This window comes from Lissotriton helveticus, chromosome 4_2 (genome assembly GCF_964261635.1).
Source record: "Lissotriton helveticus chromosome 4_2, aLisHel1.1, whole genome shotgun sequence".
Lineage (NCBI taxonomy): Eukaryota > Metazoa > Chordata > Amphibia > Caudata > Salamandridae > Lissotriton > Lissotriton helveticus.
This window is the reverse complement of record NC_136064.1, coordinates 2993828-3009217: the sequence shown is the minus strand read 5'-3', so window position 1 is coordinate 3009217 and position 15390 is coordinate 2993828. Positions and strand designations below refer to the sequence as shown.

Genomic DNA, 15390 nt, shown 5'->3' with positions numbered 1-15390 from the left:
CATTAATGTATTAACAAACAAATGATTACACATGGTTGCAGAGCGGGGTTCCCCAAGGTGGGTAGGGATTGCACACGGGTAGCTCTGATGGACTGTAAATGGGTTGCATGCGAGGAGCAGTTAATTTATTTACACCTAACAACCAACATAGTAATTATGAAATGGAGACGGGCATGTCCCAACTTTATCAGGCTTGAATTACAGAGGGGCAAACGTGGTCACACTAAAGATAAATTAGAGAAAGCCTTTGGTATGGCTTTACTTATCGGCACTGGCCCTACATAAATAACATTGTAGATATAAAAAGGTAGAAGCTAAGTGAAAATCCACCAATCACTTAGTAAAAAAATACGCATCAACATGTCTTAGAAGATTTCATGGTGCTCCCCTCATTTAGTTACAATGGCGGCTCATTCACTATAGTGCTTCATGACTTCAAAGTGCGTTCTCCTTCCCCCCAGTATTTCTTCTTTTCTTGCATAAAGACAAAAAGAAGTCTCTGGTACGAGTTCAGCAAAATAAAGTTTTAAGTCATAGGCCTGAGTCCTGCGCCTCAAAACTGTTGTCAAAAACATTCTCGCAGCATTTTTCCCTAGTAGCAGATGAGGCACATGACAGGTAGTTGATCTTTTTGAGATGTCCATGCATACATATTATTGCATATGAATGCACCAATAAAATATGATGTAAATATATTCATGTAGTTGAAAGAAATGAAAATATGTCCACGGTATATATATGTATGGTATGCAGATGTGACCTCTGGTGCTTAGAGTGATGCAGCACCTCTTCACACTGATATGTTATTAGGCGTTTTCAATACGTTGATGCACAGAGTTACCTGTACAAAATATTTTATTTTCAGCTAAAAAATATTTAAAAAGTAACATTACAAAGCAGAAAGACGCAACAAAAAGCAGTGGAACAAAGAGCGATAAAATCACAACACTGTCAATTCTTCACCTAGCAGAATCACCTTGATGTTTCCATTGTCTGGACTGTAATAGCTAAGGTATGTTCTAAAACAGGAAGTACAGAGACATCTCATATTTTCACGTTTGTTATTCCAAAAGATTTACATTGCCACCGTGGAGTGTCGATCTTTAACAGCTTTACTCCCACAATCAACCATCCCTGGACAACAGCTGGTCTATTAATTATAACCCAAATTTAATCCAGGAATCTGGCACTATCAATGTAAACATACATAAACATCGAGTGGTTGGAATACTAACAAGTTATACAAATAACTTTCTCAATGCGGGAAATCCGCACTACAATAGTTCAACCTCTCTAAATCCACAAACATTTTCTGGATCAGATGTAAAGAAGACCCAAATATGCTTTTTGGAGTTATGCAAAAACAAGACATATTCATGTTATACCCCTCTTCACTACACGCACTACAGTGACTGTACACATGGATTTTAAATACATGGTTATTGTCTGACCATAATCTGATAAAGCTATATCACTACCAGTAACTACCACCAGGAACGAAAAGCACACTTAAAGCTTTAGAAAGCAGTGCAGCTTTAACGAAAACGATAATTTAGAGCTCTAGGAAATTGTCCTCCATTACTCAGATCGTTACATGTGCATAGATTGTGTTTTTTATCAAAGTTTATTATATGAATGATAAATGTTAATAAAGAAATCGTGTAGATAATCAAAAGTTGCTATTTGCTTACGTAGTTTCTCGTTCGAGTATTGCTTAGCATTGGTGTTATCATTATTGATTTTGCAAGTATGTGCTACAAGACAAAGTATGCTGATATACTCGACGCTACGCAGAATGGGTTTAGGGCAGGTCACAGCACGGAGACGGCTCTGCTTTATATGGTGGAGCACCTCCGCTCCGTGCTTGACGCGGGACAAACGGCAGCGCTGGTGCTATTAGATCTAAGCGCTGCCTTTGACACCGTCTCGCACCCTATCCTTCTGCAGCGTTTAGAGGATGCTGGTGTCTCCGGCATTGCGCTCGACTGGTTCCGGTCGTTCTTATCAAACCGGGCCTTTAGCGTGACCGTCCCACCCTTTCAGTCAAAATTCCACCCGTTGAACCTGGGCGTCCCCCAAGGCTCCTCGCTGAGTCCTACGCTGTTCAATCTGTACGTAAGGCCGCTAGCTGAGGTTGTCAAACTATGGGGTATGACCATGGTGTCATATGCCGATGACACCCAGCTAGCGGTCACGATCAGCGGGGATGCGGAGGTCGACGCTCCTAGGTTTCAACAAGGACTGAGGGCGGTCGCTAGATGGATGACGCTTAATTGTCTCCAGCTAAACGCTAGTAAGACCGAGGTGATGGTATTTGGTAGGCGACCGGAACTGTGGGGAGAGAGATGGTGGCCGGAGGAGCTGGGTTCCGCTCCCATCCCAGTCACCGAGCTTAAAAACCTCGGGGTCTGGCTGGACCCTTCCCTTACGTTTGCATGCCACACTAAACGCACGGCTGCTTGCTGCTTCGGCATTTTGCGTGGGCTTCGTCCTGTGCTAAAGTTCTTCGATGCCCCCACCCGGCAACTCATGATCCAAGCGACCGTCATCTCCAGATTGGATTATGCTAGTTCTTTGTTGGCCGGTCTGAATGTAGCTGAGATAGGGCGCCTGCAGCGGATCCAGAATGCAGCAGCAAGAGCGGTGGTGGGCCTTCCAAGATTCTGCCCCACCTCTAGCACCATTCGAGCACTGCACTGGCTCCCGGTGGCGCAGCGGATTCAGTTTAAGGTACTCTGCGTCGCCCATAAGATCTTGAAGGGGTCCCCGGCAATGATCCTTACGACCCTCATGGCCAACTATATTCCGGCACGACCCTTAAGATCGTCAGATCTCGAATTGGCCGTGGTACCGCGCTTTAAGCGAAGCAGGGCCGGTGGGCGCTCATTTCGAGTGCGGGCCGCCGCTCTGTGGAACTCCTTACCCCCGGCAATTCGCGCTATGAGCGATTTGCTCTCTTTTCGTCGTGCCTTGAAAACATTTTTATTCCCTTAGTTAGTGTGTTCTGTGCTGTTTTATTTAGTTGTGTTGTGTAGCTGCCTTGTCGGGCGCCAAGACGCTCCTTAGCTGGAGCATTTGTGCGCCTAATAAAAACCACATAACATAACATAACATAACATATGTGGCAGGTATTGCAATATTTTGTATTCAATAAGTATAATGAACATTGCAATTGTATTCATCCAGAAATTAAGACAAGCATAAAGTCATAAGGTATGCATACAATGAACAGATATGTATTGTAGCAGGGGCCTCAGCATGACTATGCACACTGTGCAGAGTGCATTCATGTTGCACAAAATAGAGCAATACTAACATAGTGACTTAAGGCATTCACAAAGATTGCCACAAGCACCTCCTCTACTTAACTAGGCCCAAATGACCCAAATTGAAGAGGTTTAAACACTAAACCTGGATTAGGGTCTCAGGCTTTAAGACGAAGTGTAGGCCTGAATTATTTGCATGCACTTCACGGGGAACAACCTATTCAGAACAATAGTAGGTGAGTCATTGCAGTAGATGGAAAAGGACAGTGGCCCAGCCAAAGCGAATGCAGCCCTACAAATCTCAAGCTTGTTTAGGAGGGCCACTCCACGCATCAGGAGACCAATGAGAACAGCAAGTTTCCATCCTGCCCAGAACTCCCAGTGAGTAAGCGCTGAGGTCTCTAGTCCACAATAGCATCACCCAGCACAGTCGTAACATTCATTTGGAGGCAGAACAAGGGGAAAGATCATGAACACAAGAGGGTAAAGTACTCTGAACAATTGACTCACAAATGTGAATCACCTATGATGAATACAAGGAGGGAACAGACTGGAAGGATTCTTCCAGGAGAGGAGGAAGAATAATTGTTACTTACCTGTAAACAGGTGGTTCTCCAGTATTGGTGTCTTTCATAGATTCACATGCTTGAATATTCCCCGTTGTCGAAGTGGGAGCCCCACGGTAAATAAAATAGCAATAAAATCCCGATAAAAAATATGCATATAAAACATATCACATAATTTCCAAACCAGAAATACTTATAAGTACCAGGTTGGCCTTAACACAGAGGAATATATAGGAGAAAAAGAATCGCCTTATAGCATATCCATGTCATTATGTTAGTCCAAACTACAGCCAATCAGGCGCAAGCACCTCTCTAGAACCTTCTCCTCAGAGGCTCAGGCCCTCCGATTTTCGTACCACAGGAGTGACAAAAAGAGTCTAGGAGGAGAAGCGAGCCTCTGAGGGGAGGTGGGTGGGTCGCATGTGAATCTATGAAAGACACCAATACTGGAGAACCACCTGTTTACAGGTAAGTAACAATTGTTCTTCCCCAGTATTGGGGTGTCTTTCATAGATTCACATACTTGAATAGAATAGTTGTGAAAGGCAGCGAGTCTTCTAAGAGCCCCAATGCTGGAAGAGCCAAAAGAGATGCAGCTAGAGCACCTCCCTGAGACATCCCGGTGTCTGAGTTGATGTGTTCTCCTCTGGAGTAATAAACCTTTTTCTTGCCTTCCAGTTGCCAGCGCCTGCCTCGTTATTTTGATAGTGAATCACAAGTGAATTAAAGGTGTTCCTGCGCCGGGCAGCATTGGGGGTCTTAGCAGACTTGCTGCTTTAAACAAATTGGTGCCCAACGTGGGGCCCATAAGCGACACGTGGGTCCGGTGAGAGAGGTCCTAACAACAGAGTGAACATCTAAACGATTGGAGTTACCTGCCCTGAAAAGACCCTTGTCTGGCTGCCGATCAACTGAACTACACCGGTTCCGAACGAACCTCTCTCGAGTGATCGGCTGTCCAGACTGGGACCTTAGAGGAGTGCCGCATTGATATTGGAGTGAGAGGACAATCAGGCGCTGGAAGGGGAAGATAAAGAACTGTCCATACGGTCCGGGTAAGGTCATGAAAAAGCGACAAATTGATGGATTGATTGATTGAATAGTTTGATCGAATACTAGTATTCCTTTTTGAGTTATTTGAGACATTCCCTGCTTGCAAACAACAGAGAATAGGAATATTCTCTCTTTGCAGACAGCGAAGGACAGGTAGTGCAAGCTTTTTGTCTAAAATTGTTTGAGTGAGATATTCATTTTGACCGGTAAATACATCATGCCTGTTTAATAGTAAAGGGCAGGAAATGCAGACTTCTTGTCTGAATTTAGGATTAATTGAGAGATTTATTTTAACCGATATCCATCATGCCTGTCTTTTCTAAAGTTGTTGAAAAATGGTTGTTTAAGCTTGAATCGTTTGTTAGATATAAAGTACGGTATTTGTTCCATAATGTATGGCTCATTGTGGAACAAATACACAAAGAAGAAACTCGATTTTCAGAGGCCAGTAGAATAAGTAATTAAATTCTAAAAAGTTAAAAAGATGCAGTACGCAGAAACAACGCTAAAATAATAGTCAAGATATGTTTTATTTATTTGCACTTCTACAACATAAGCAATTTGTAAGATCCTGGCGTTCAGATATGTCAATGAAGAGGATAGTAAATTCAGCCTCTTTTACTTCGCAGCTCCCTTGAAGGAGCAAAAGCACACATTTTTCTCATTAAACATTTTGGTACTACTATTGTATAGTTTCCAAGGGAGTACTTTAGCCAGATATTGGTTGACTGTGAGCCCCAGGTGCATTCTGGTTCTTGGGGTCCTAAACATCGTAATCTTTATTTTGCACACCATGTGTTTCGCCTACCTTCCCACCCACGTTCCACTCTAATAATCTTGCCGACCTTCAGAGGGGTTTTTCAAATGTTCCTGAGCCTTACCAGGGGTATGCCATCCAGTCTAACATTAGATAGAAGTGAGATGCAAATCTATTAAATGAAAAGAGAGAAAATATCTTCCCTAAACAGATTGCTTGCATGTCCAAAGCCAGGGCTCGGAGAAACATCACAAGAAAGCCCATTTTAAGTGTTAGCATTTGATGTCCATGCACAAGTTACATGACCTGAATGAGCATTTAAGGAAAGTCTTACTCTGTTTTAACCACCCACAACCTCCTAGAAAAAAGGTCATCTGTTTAGATTGTAATATGGAAAAGCTTTTCTAGGCATCACATTTTAGGAGTCAGGCGCTAACACATATTGCTGGTTTTAGAAAGGCACAGCTTCTTTTATGTCATATAGAGTGGTGCACCCTGCACAAGCATTTAAGGCATGTCTTAGTCAGTGGTTGCGGAGTCCATGGGTAGGCCTGACAGCCCTAGCAGTTCCAAATCTGTGGTTTCCAGGCACAGCTGTGCCCCCATGTTTTTTTGAACTGGAGCTGCACTGTTTTCCCCATCCGCCCGCAAACTGATCTCCATGCAAACATTAAACGAGTTTGTTAGTGGTCTTGCCACTGAGCCAAGATGTACACCCTTAGAAACAAGGATGCACCCAAGGAAGCTTGCCACCTCCTATAGTTTCCCTATTATGTGAATGGGGACAGCCCCAGACCACTGTAGATTGTTTTTTTTAATGAAAGCATTAATCCATCATCCCCCTACCTTATACTGAATACCTCTGGCATCTGACCTTTTCCTACACGCGGTCTGTAATGCTGCACTTGAATGATCCATGTAGTGCACGTTCCGCCATTCGTACAACATTATGCCCGAAGAGTCTGTCGGAGGTCTTTGTGATTGAGCGGGTTCATAGGGCGTTGGTTCCGCCGCCAAGACCCGGTGCGCCTCCGCAAGCCCTCATTGCCAAGATCCTCAATTACCGAGACAGAGACTGTATCCTGAGGGCGGCGAGGGAGACTGCGGACCTCACCTTTGAGAATGCCATGGTCTCCATCTATCCAGACTACACCCAGCAGGTACAGGAGCAGCGGAAGTCCTTTTTGGCAGTCAAAAAGAAACTCCGGGAGATGCCCCTACAGTATATGCTGCTCTACCCGGCTAAGCTTAAGGTACTGTCACAGGGGAAGGCACATTTCTTTGAAACCCCGGAAGAAGTCTGGGTGTTGCTGGAGATCTGGGGAGATGCCCCCCCCCCGGGCGAACGGGGGGGGGGGCCCGCGGCACTTGGGGGACACGACCACCGAGGAGGCGCGCCAGCAGACGAAGACGCCGCTCAGTCACAGCTGAGAGTGAGGAGAGGCGCAGAGTTACAGTAGGTGATGATGGGGCCTTACGCCTGGAACCAACCGAGACTGGGGTTTCACCGGTGATATCAAACTCTCCCCACCGGGAGAAGTACTGGACCCAGATACCCTGCTGCCCACTGTTAAAGATATATCACCTACCAGTTCTACGATCCCTGAGACAGCGGGGGCCAAGTTACTTGACTCGGTGGCTCCGCCTTGAGGGGACTGGGTGGTTATGTTTTTGTTTGTCTGATGCAGGTATTGCTGGCCACCCTTAATGGGCCTCCCCCAGGAGGGAGTATACACTCAGGATAATGCATAAGGGAGACTTCTCTCCGCGGAGAGTGCAGAGGTGGGGGGAAGGAGGTGGTAGCGGGAGGTGGTGTGCTTTTCTTTGGGTAGGACGGTTTGAGCCCGTACTAATGCTGTGATAGTTGGCCTTGCTGGGAGTTTTCCTTCTTTGTCTATTTTTGGGTGGTTTAGCCCTGTTGGGCGAATGGGGTGCTTGTGCACGTCCTGGCACCAGCGTGGGAAGGGCATATTGGCAAGTTATGTTGTTGCAAGTATATTACTCGTGGGTGGGGGGTGGGAGGGATGTTGGAAGGGGTTGTTGAATGGGAAGGTTTTAGGCATCGTATGTATTACATTTCGGGCACTGGATGGGATCTACATTGTGAATAGAGCACTATGGTGGGGTAGACCATATTGTAAGTCATGGGGTATAGGTTTATGAGCTGGAACGCGAGTGGGCTAGGCACGTGCACTAAAAGGTATAGAGTCCTTTCTTTTCTTCGTAGACATGGAGTCTCAATTGCATGCCTCCAGGAGACCCATCTTGTAGATGAAGGAGCACAGAAGTTGGGAGAAATGTGGTGGGGCCAGATATTTCATTCATCCTTTTCTACATATGCCAGAGGGGTTCTGATCTGGGTGGCACCTGGGGTCCCGTTCGCTATCCAATATGTTGAGGCGGACATTCACGTTAGATACCTGCTTCTTAGGGCGAAACTGGATGGCAGGGAAGTTGTCATATTGAACACATATGCACCCAATACGGATGATCCGGTCTCCTTTCAGGCCTTTCAGACGTCCTGATCCATGATCTGGAGGCCCCAGTCCTTTGGTTTGGGGACTTTAATTGTGTTATTGACCCAGTCCTGGATAGGTCTCCACCCCGAGAGGGCACAAAACCCCGTATGACTGCACAGCTTAGGGAGGTCATGGAAAATATAGGGGCGGTGGATATTTGGCGCCAGAAGAACCCCGCGCAGAAAGTGTATACCTGTTTCTCCCCTACCCACAACACACACAGTCGCCTAGATAGGGTCTTAGTGGTGAATGCTGAGCTTAATATGTACATGGAGGTTACACACCAGGCTCGTTTTTTATCAGATCACTCTCCGGTAGCCTGCATGGTGCTGTGGGGTGCCCCAGTTACTCGTCCTAAGACTTGGAGGCTTCCAGTGGATAACCTCCGAGAACAGGTGGGGAAAGCACATGTGGAAACAGCCATCGCATTTCCATGGCCACCAAGTGGGAGGCCCCAAAGGCGGTGGTGAGGGGAGCTTGCATGGTACTCACCTATGGAGTCCGGAAACAGCTTCTCTAGGATCTCAGGAAGGCAGAGGATACTCTTTTACATGCCCAAACCTCGGCGGACCCTGGCGCCCTGCAGAGGGTGGAGGAGCAGACTGCCGAGCTCGGGTACACGATATCCTTGATCGGCTCGACAAATACACCGTGGGCCAATATAGACAGCACCTTCATAGGGAGGGCGACAAGTCAGGGCGGCATTGGGTAACAGCCATTTATTTCCGTCTTTAGTTCTCCAGCAATCTTCCTCGTCTTTTGGTCCCACCTTTTCCCACTCGGTCAATTCGTCTTGTGTGCCTGTAGTCTGTATGTCCCTTACAGTGGTCCTAGCGTCAGTCCATTGTTCAGCTTGTGACCTGGTCACATACATTCGTGTCATAGATCTGTCTCCTGCCGTGGCTCGGGCAGTAACGTCTGCTAGTGCATTTCCCTGTCCAATGAGATCAGTCACTTTCCTATGTGCTTGGCATTTTATCACTGCTAACTTTTTGGGGAGGAGGACTGCTTGCGTCAAGGCGGAGACTAAATCTCCATGCAGGATGGGTGTACCGTGTGAAGTCAGGAACCCTCTTTCTTTCCATAAGAACCCAAAATGGTGAACCACCCCGAAGGCATACTGGCTGTCGGTGTATATGTTAACTGTCTTGTCAGTCGCTAAGATGCACGCTCGTGTGAGGGCAATGAGTTCTGAAGCCTGGGCTGAACGTTGGTGAATACGGGCTGTTTCCAGAACGGTTCGGGCTGTGGTGACAGCGTATGCAGCTGAGGTGGTGCCGTCGGGGAGTTTGATGCACGAACCATCCATCCATAGTTCTCCATCTGGTTCTAGAAAGGCGTTGTCTCTGAGATCTATTCTACTTTGTTTGTTCATCGGTTAGTGTCACACAGTCGTGTAGTGGAGTCACGTTAGGATCATTTTCGGGTAGGGGTAATAGTGTGGCTGAATTGAGGGTGGTGCATCGCTTTAGGGTAATATGCGGTGCTAGCAGGGTCAACTCATATCCTGTCAGTCGGGCGCTAGTCAAGTGTTGGGTTTTGGTCTGGTTCAGTGGTGTGTCGACTGCATGGGGTACTAAAACAGATACTGCTGCAGCTGCCAAAGCACGCAGGCATGCAGGCAGTGCTCTGGCTACTGGATCGAGGGTGGCAGAAAAAAATGCACAAGGGCGTTGTTTGTGACCAATTGATTGTGTTAGGACAGACAATGTACATCCCTCCCTTTCGTGTGTGTAGAGGAAGAATGGTTTGGAGTAATCTGGGGTTCCTAGGACTGGCGCTGAACAAAGGGCATTGCGTAGTTCTTTAAAGGCTATCTGGTATTCGGGGGTCCAGGGAAGAGGTGAGGGGATGTCTTTACCTAGGAGGGAGAGAAGGGGTTTGACAATGAGGCTAAAGTTCGGTAACTACTGTCGACAAAATGAGGTGAGACCTATCAATGAGCGGACTTGCTTCTGATCTTTGGGGACAGGGGTGTCTAGAATTGTCTGGATCCTGTCAGGCGTGCTTTTGATAAAAGGTGACCCAAATAGGTCGCTTGTGATTTACAGAACTGCAATTTAGTTCGGGAAACCTTGTGACCATTCTCAGCAAGGAAATGGAGTAGTTTGATGGTGGCAGTGACAGCTATTTGTATGGTGTCTGCTGCTAGAAGGATGTCGTCTACATATTGTATTAGTGCCACTCCATCTGGCAATTGTATGGCGTCCAACTGTCTTTTACGCGCCTGGCTATAGATGCTTGGGCTCTCAGTGTACCCCTGAGGTGCTCTACAAACTCTATACGAACGGGAATTTAGGGTAAGTCCAAAAAGATAGCAGCTGTCCTTGTGTATAGGTATGGAAAAGAAGGCGTTCTTGAGGTCGATCACAGTGAAGGTGGTGGCAGTGGAGGGGATTAAAGTCAAAATTGTCAAATGTCAGAAAATACTGGGTATTGTGGCACTGCAATTTTGTTTACCTCCCGCAGGTCAATGATGAAGCGGTAGGCTTTCCCGTCTCCCTCTCCCTGTCTCTTTACAATCGGTAGTATGGGACTGTTACAAATGTTTCTCACTACTTCCCCTACCACCCCTGCCTTTACCAAAGAGTGTATGATCTCTGTCAGTGCTTTCTCACCCTCTGGCGATATTTTGTACTGCGGTACCTTCGGTAGTGTTGCGTCCTGACTTATTGTTAAGTGTACTGGGTCAATCATCATTCGTCCTACGTCTGAATCAGCCTTAGTCCATAAGTGATGGCAAAGTGTCTAGTAGGGATGCGTCAGTCTCGGAGAAGGAAAACATGTTCTGAAAAGGGTTCTCTCTATGGTGTTGGGGTTGTAATACAAGATGAAGGGCACTCCGTCTGGTGAGCATCTGATAGTCGCATGGAAGTGTTTCAAAAGGTCGAGACCCATAATGGCGTATGGGGTGTTAGATGAGAGGAGGAATGTCGTTTCGACGCTGTTGCTGTCAAGATTAAAAGGGATCGGTCGGGACAAAGGGTTGGTGGAGGGCGTACCGTCAAATACTATTGAGGTCACATGTGAGCCTGACAAGGGTGCCTTTGGAATCAGTCGTTTGGATAGTGCACTACGTGTTGCTCCCGTGTCTACCAAAAATGGCGACTTTGTGCCCAGGACCTCAGCGGTAACACAGGGGCCTTGCAGATTAACACAGAGCTCGACTGGATCCCTCCCTTGCCCTTGGTTGTCCTATGCAAAGTCGTACGTGTTGTCGTAATCTGTCTGTTGGTACTGATTCTGTCTGGGGTGGTCAAATGTGTTCGCTCTTCCTGGCCTTTCCTTGCTTGCTTCACTCGGATACCCTCTCCCACGTCCTCTTCCTCTCTGTCCACTTGCTATTTCCCTCGCCCCTCTGGCCCCACCAGCTCCTAACAAAGCCGGGCATTGGGATTTCCAGTGTCCATATTCTTTGCAAAATGCACATTGATCCTGTCCTAGGTCATGGCGTCCTACATATGATGTTGATGGATTGTTGTTAGGTGGCTGTACTCTAGGGGTATTCTGCTGGTTTCCTCCCCTATATTGCTCCCTTCCTGTATTCGCCCCATGGAGGTGTGCTATCATTACCCTTTCCTTCAAGTCCTTCTTTTTCCTTTCTGTAGCCCTGTCATTTTCTTTTCTCTGATGCTCGTAGTAATGGGCCATTTGGAGAATGGCCGTCGGATTAGATGCTGCCCAACTACTTTCGCTGGCTTGTAGTTTTTGGGATACATCTGGCAGTAGTCCTTTGATGTAGTTCTGAACAAATAAGTGGTGTCTGGTTGCGGTGGACATGTCTTGTCCACTGTAATCGGAGAACACAGTTTCAAATCTGGAGAAATACTCGGAGACACCCTCTTGTGGTTTCTGGCGGCACGCGGTTACTATGGACCAGTCTATCTTTTTGTCTGGGATAAGCGTTTTCACTTTCTTCACTATTTTGTCAGGGAAGTCTAATATTGCTTTAACTGGTTTTTTAGCAGGGTTCCGCTGTTAATCTAGTGTGTCGAGTTGTTCCCAGGTATGACCAAACAGTTTGGTATGGTTTACTTTTCTAATCTGTTTCCACACATCTGCTGGCAAACATAACCAGAAGAACAAATTTATATCGGCAAGTGTCATTATTGTTGATCCCAGAGCGGTACCTAGCTCGGTGTAAAAGGCGGTGGGGTTCTTTCGTAAATACGGTAAAGATTTACGGAACGTCAAAATGTCCTGTCTGTCCCATGGCTGGTACACCCAATTGTAGACCACCCTTCCTCTAGCGTCTTGATGGTTCATATCGTCATGAGTCCCTTGTCCTCTCGGAGGTACCCAGTAAGGGGCAGCTTCTTTTATTGGCATCATGCTATCTGGTTTTTCCACCAGGGGTCCTGCTATCTTAGTTGTCCTGTCCCTATCTATCTGTCCTTGTTCTATGAGCTGACACAATACTTCTAGTGTGGATAAAAATAGTTCTGCAACATCGTTGTTGCCTTCATCTCCGATGTCTACCTTCCTATAGAGAGCCACTAGTCGTTCGGGCCCTACATCTTGGTACTTCTCTACATATGCAGTAAGGGTGTGGTAACAAGAGACGTAAAATAAAGTATTGTTTGTGGTTTTCAACATAGGAGTCACATATGTCAGTTACATATTCTTCTGTTTCTTTCCTATCTATGGGGGTTTTAACTATTTTATAAGCATGGGCGGATTTTGCGAATTGGCAATCCGCGAAATTGCGTATTTACGGATTCGCAATCCGCAAAATCCGCGAACTCTCGTGAATTTTGCGGATTCCTTTTTTTTTTGTGTTCGCAAGTGTTTCTGCCATTTCGCAAGGGTTTTTTACCAGTTCGCAAACGCGAACTTACTTGTCGGGTAGCAACGGTCGCGACCATGTTGTTTCTACATCTGGTTCATCACAGCACCCTCTGTTTTACCACTGCCACCCTCTGTTTCACCACTGCCACCCTCTGGCTCACCCATGCCACCCTCTGGCTCACCCATGCCACCCTCTAGTTCATCACTGTAGATTATGGGGGAAAAGCACACCTGCCCTGCCTCAACTGACATGAATGAATTAGGGGCTGATTAATGTGTCACTGAATTTGAACTTCCAGGCTGGCACCTGCTTCCTTATCTGTAATTGCTTTCTGTTGCAGTGTAATGTTTTTAACAGGACCTTTGTTGTATACTTGTAGCTATTCTCTGAGCCTGCTGTGAGGGTCAGAGCAGGGTCATAGAACAGTTGCAAGTAGGCAACTGAACTCTGAAGGGGCCCCTCAGGAAGCACTACAGGGAATGGTTACTAATGATAAGATTGAACTTTTGCACCTGCTGAGTGCTTTCAGTTTTGCAAAAATCCAAATATCCAGCAGCATCCACCAAAAGTAATCCTTCCAGGTCAAGATCCAAATCAAAGTGACCAGCACATGAAGAAAGCACTGGGAGGAGCCTGCTGGACAGGAACAGGAAGTTGGAGACTGTGGGGCACTTCCTTCCTCCCACCCCCCCACCCCCCTAAAATGGACTCCTTGCAAAAAAAAAGTGCAGGCAAATGTCAACCTGAGGAGTTATTCTGATAAAAATCATAATTTTCAAGGTTTATGCTGCCTGCTGGTGGATTTCTTGTGTGAAATTGCAAATTTTGCAATCTCGCAATTGCGAGATTGTTGCTGCCTGTCGCATCTACGTGTTCGCAAGTGTTTACTCCCGCGATGCGTGATCACGGTCCTTTATGACGTACTCACGTTGCCAAACTCTCGCTGTGCAAGGTGGCAAGCCGCGATGACGTCGACAAACTCCTGCGGGATCCCGCAGCAAGATCCAAAATGGCGCAGCACACGCAAACATGGAGAAAAACAACTCTGCAAATGCTGAATGACGGTAAGTGAACGCTGCGCGCCGCAAAATTGTATAGTATTCTAGTTGGCAAGTGCGACCAAGCAAAAAATCCGCTTCGCGCGGATTTCCGAATTTTCGGCAAATTCGCGAGAGTTCACGGATTGCGAATTTGCCGAAAATCCGCAAAATCCGCGAGCGGAACGGATTTTACGCCCATGCTTACTATTTTATCAATGCCTGCTCGCTCATTTTTACTTAATCGCGGGACCCTGGGGACTCCTATTTCTTTTGTTCCTACCTCTACTACTGCATCCTTTGATGAGGCATTTGGTGTGGGTGACTCAGTGGGAGCAGAGGCGGTGGAGACTGAGGCCATTGTGCCATCTCCAGCTATACTTTGGGGGTCCTGGCGTTGTACTACGGGATGAGTAGGGGCATAAGGGGGTGGCATGTATATCATTGGGGGACCTAACAATAAATCATCCTCTACCCTCTGTTTTGCTGGTAACTCGGGGTAAAGAGTTGAGGGCGTTCTAACAGGGCATTAACCTGATATTTTTGATTCCTGTTCCTTTTTATCGATTTCCTTTTCTTTTAGTTATTCTTCTAACTTTTTACAGGCTTGGTAAGCTGATTTTCGTGTTTCTTTATCTTGCCTAGCTTCGTCTCTTTTCTTTTGTTGAGCCGCCTCTTTTCGCCATAAACCAAAACTGTCAAACATGGCTGGTCTAGCTTTCTTTTTGTGGAGAGCTAATTCTAACGTTTCTATTTTAGCGGGATTGAAATATCCAGTCAGTGGCCACTGATTTACCCATTCCGTCCTAGTGTACTTATGACATAGTTTGCTATAAGTAACGGTGGCTAATCCATATTTTAAGTACATGTCCTTGTTAGGGGTGCCTTCCGGCGGTGCCGGATGACTGACCTCTAACAAACGGTCCGGTCCAAAACAATCAAACAATCTAGAGAAAACAGGCATGACGTATTTAGCGGTCAAAATGAATATCTCAATCAATTTTAGACAAAAAGTCTGCACTACCTGTCCTTCGCTGTCTGCAAAGAGAGAATATTCCTATTCTACGTTGTTTGCAAGCAGGGACTGTCTCAAATAACTCAAAAAAGGAAAATTAGTATTTCTATCAATAAATCAATCAATTTAAGCCGTTTTTTCACGACCTTACCCGGATCGAATGGACAGTTCTTTATCTTCCCCTTCCAGCGCCTGGTTGTCCTCTTACTCCAACAATCAATGCGGCGTTCCTGTAAGGTTCTAGTCAGGACCGCAGGTCACTCGAGAGAGGTCTGTTCGGAAACAGTGAAGTTCAGTCGATCGGCAACCAAACAAGGGTCTTTTTCAGGCAGGTGTACTCCTATCGTTTCAGTCGTTCACTCCGTCGTTAGGACCTCTGTACCGGACC

General features: G+C 46.4%; 1 long non-coding RNA gene across 1 annotated transcript in view; it reads right to left on the bottom strand.

Moving 5' to 3' along the window:
- LOC144752172 (uncharacterized) overlaps positions 1 to 15390 on the bottom strand; it is a 993171-nt gene that overhangs the window by 341656 nt on the left and 636125 nt on the right. The gene's annotated exons all lie outside the window — the stretch shown is intronic.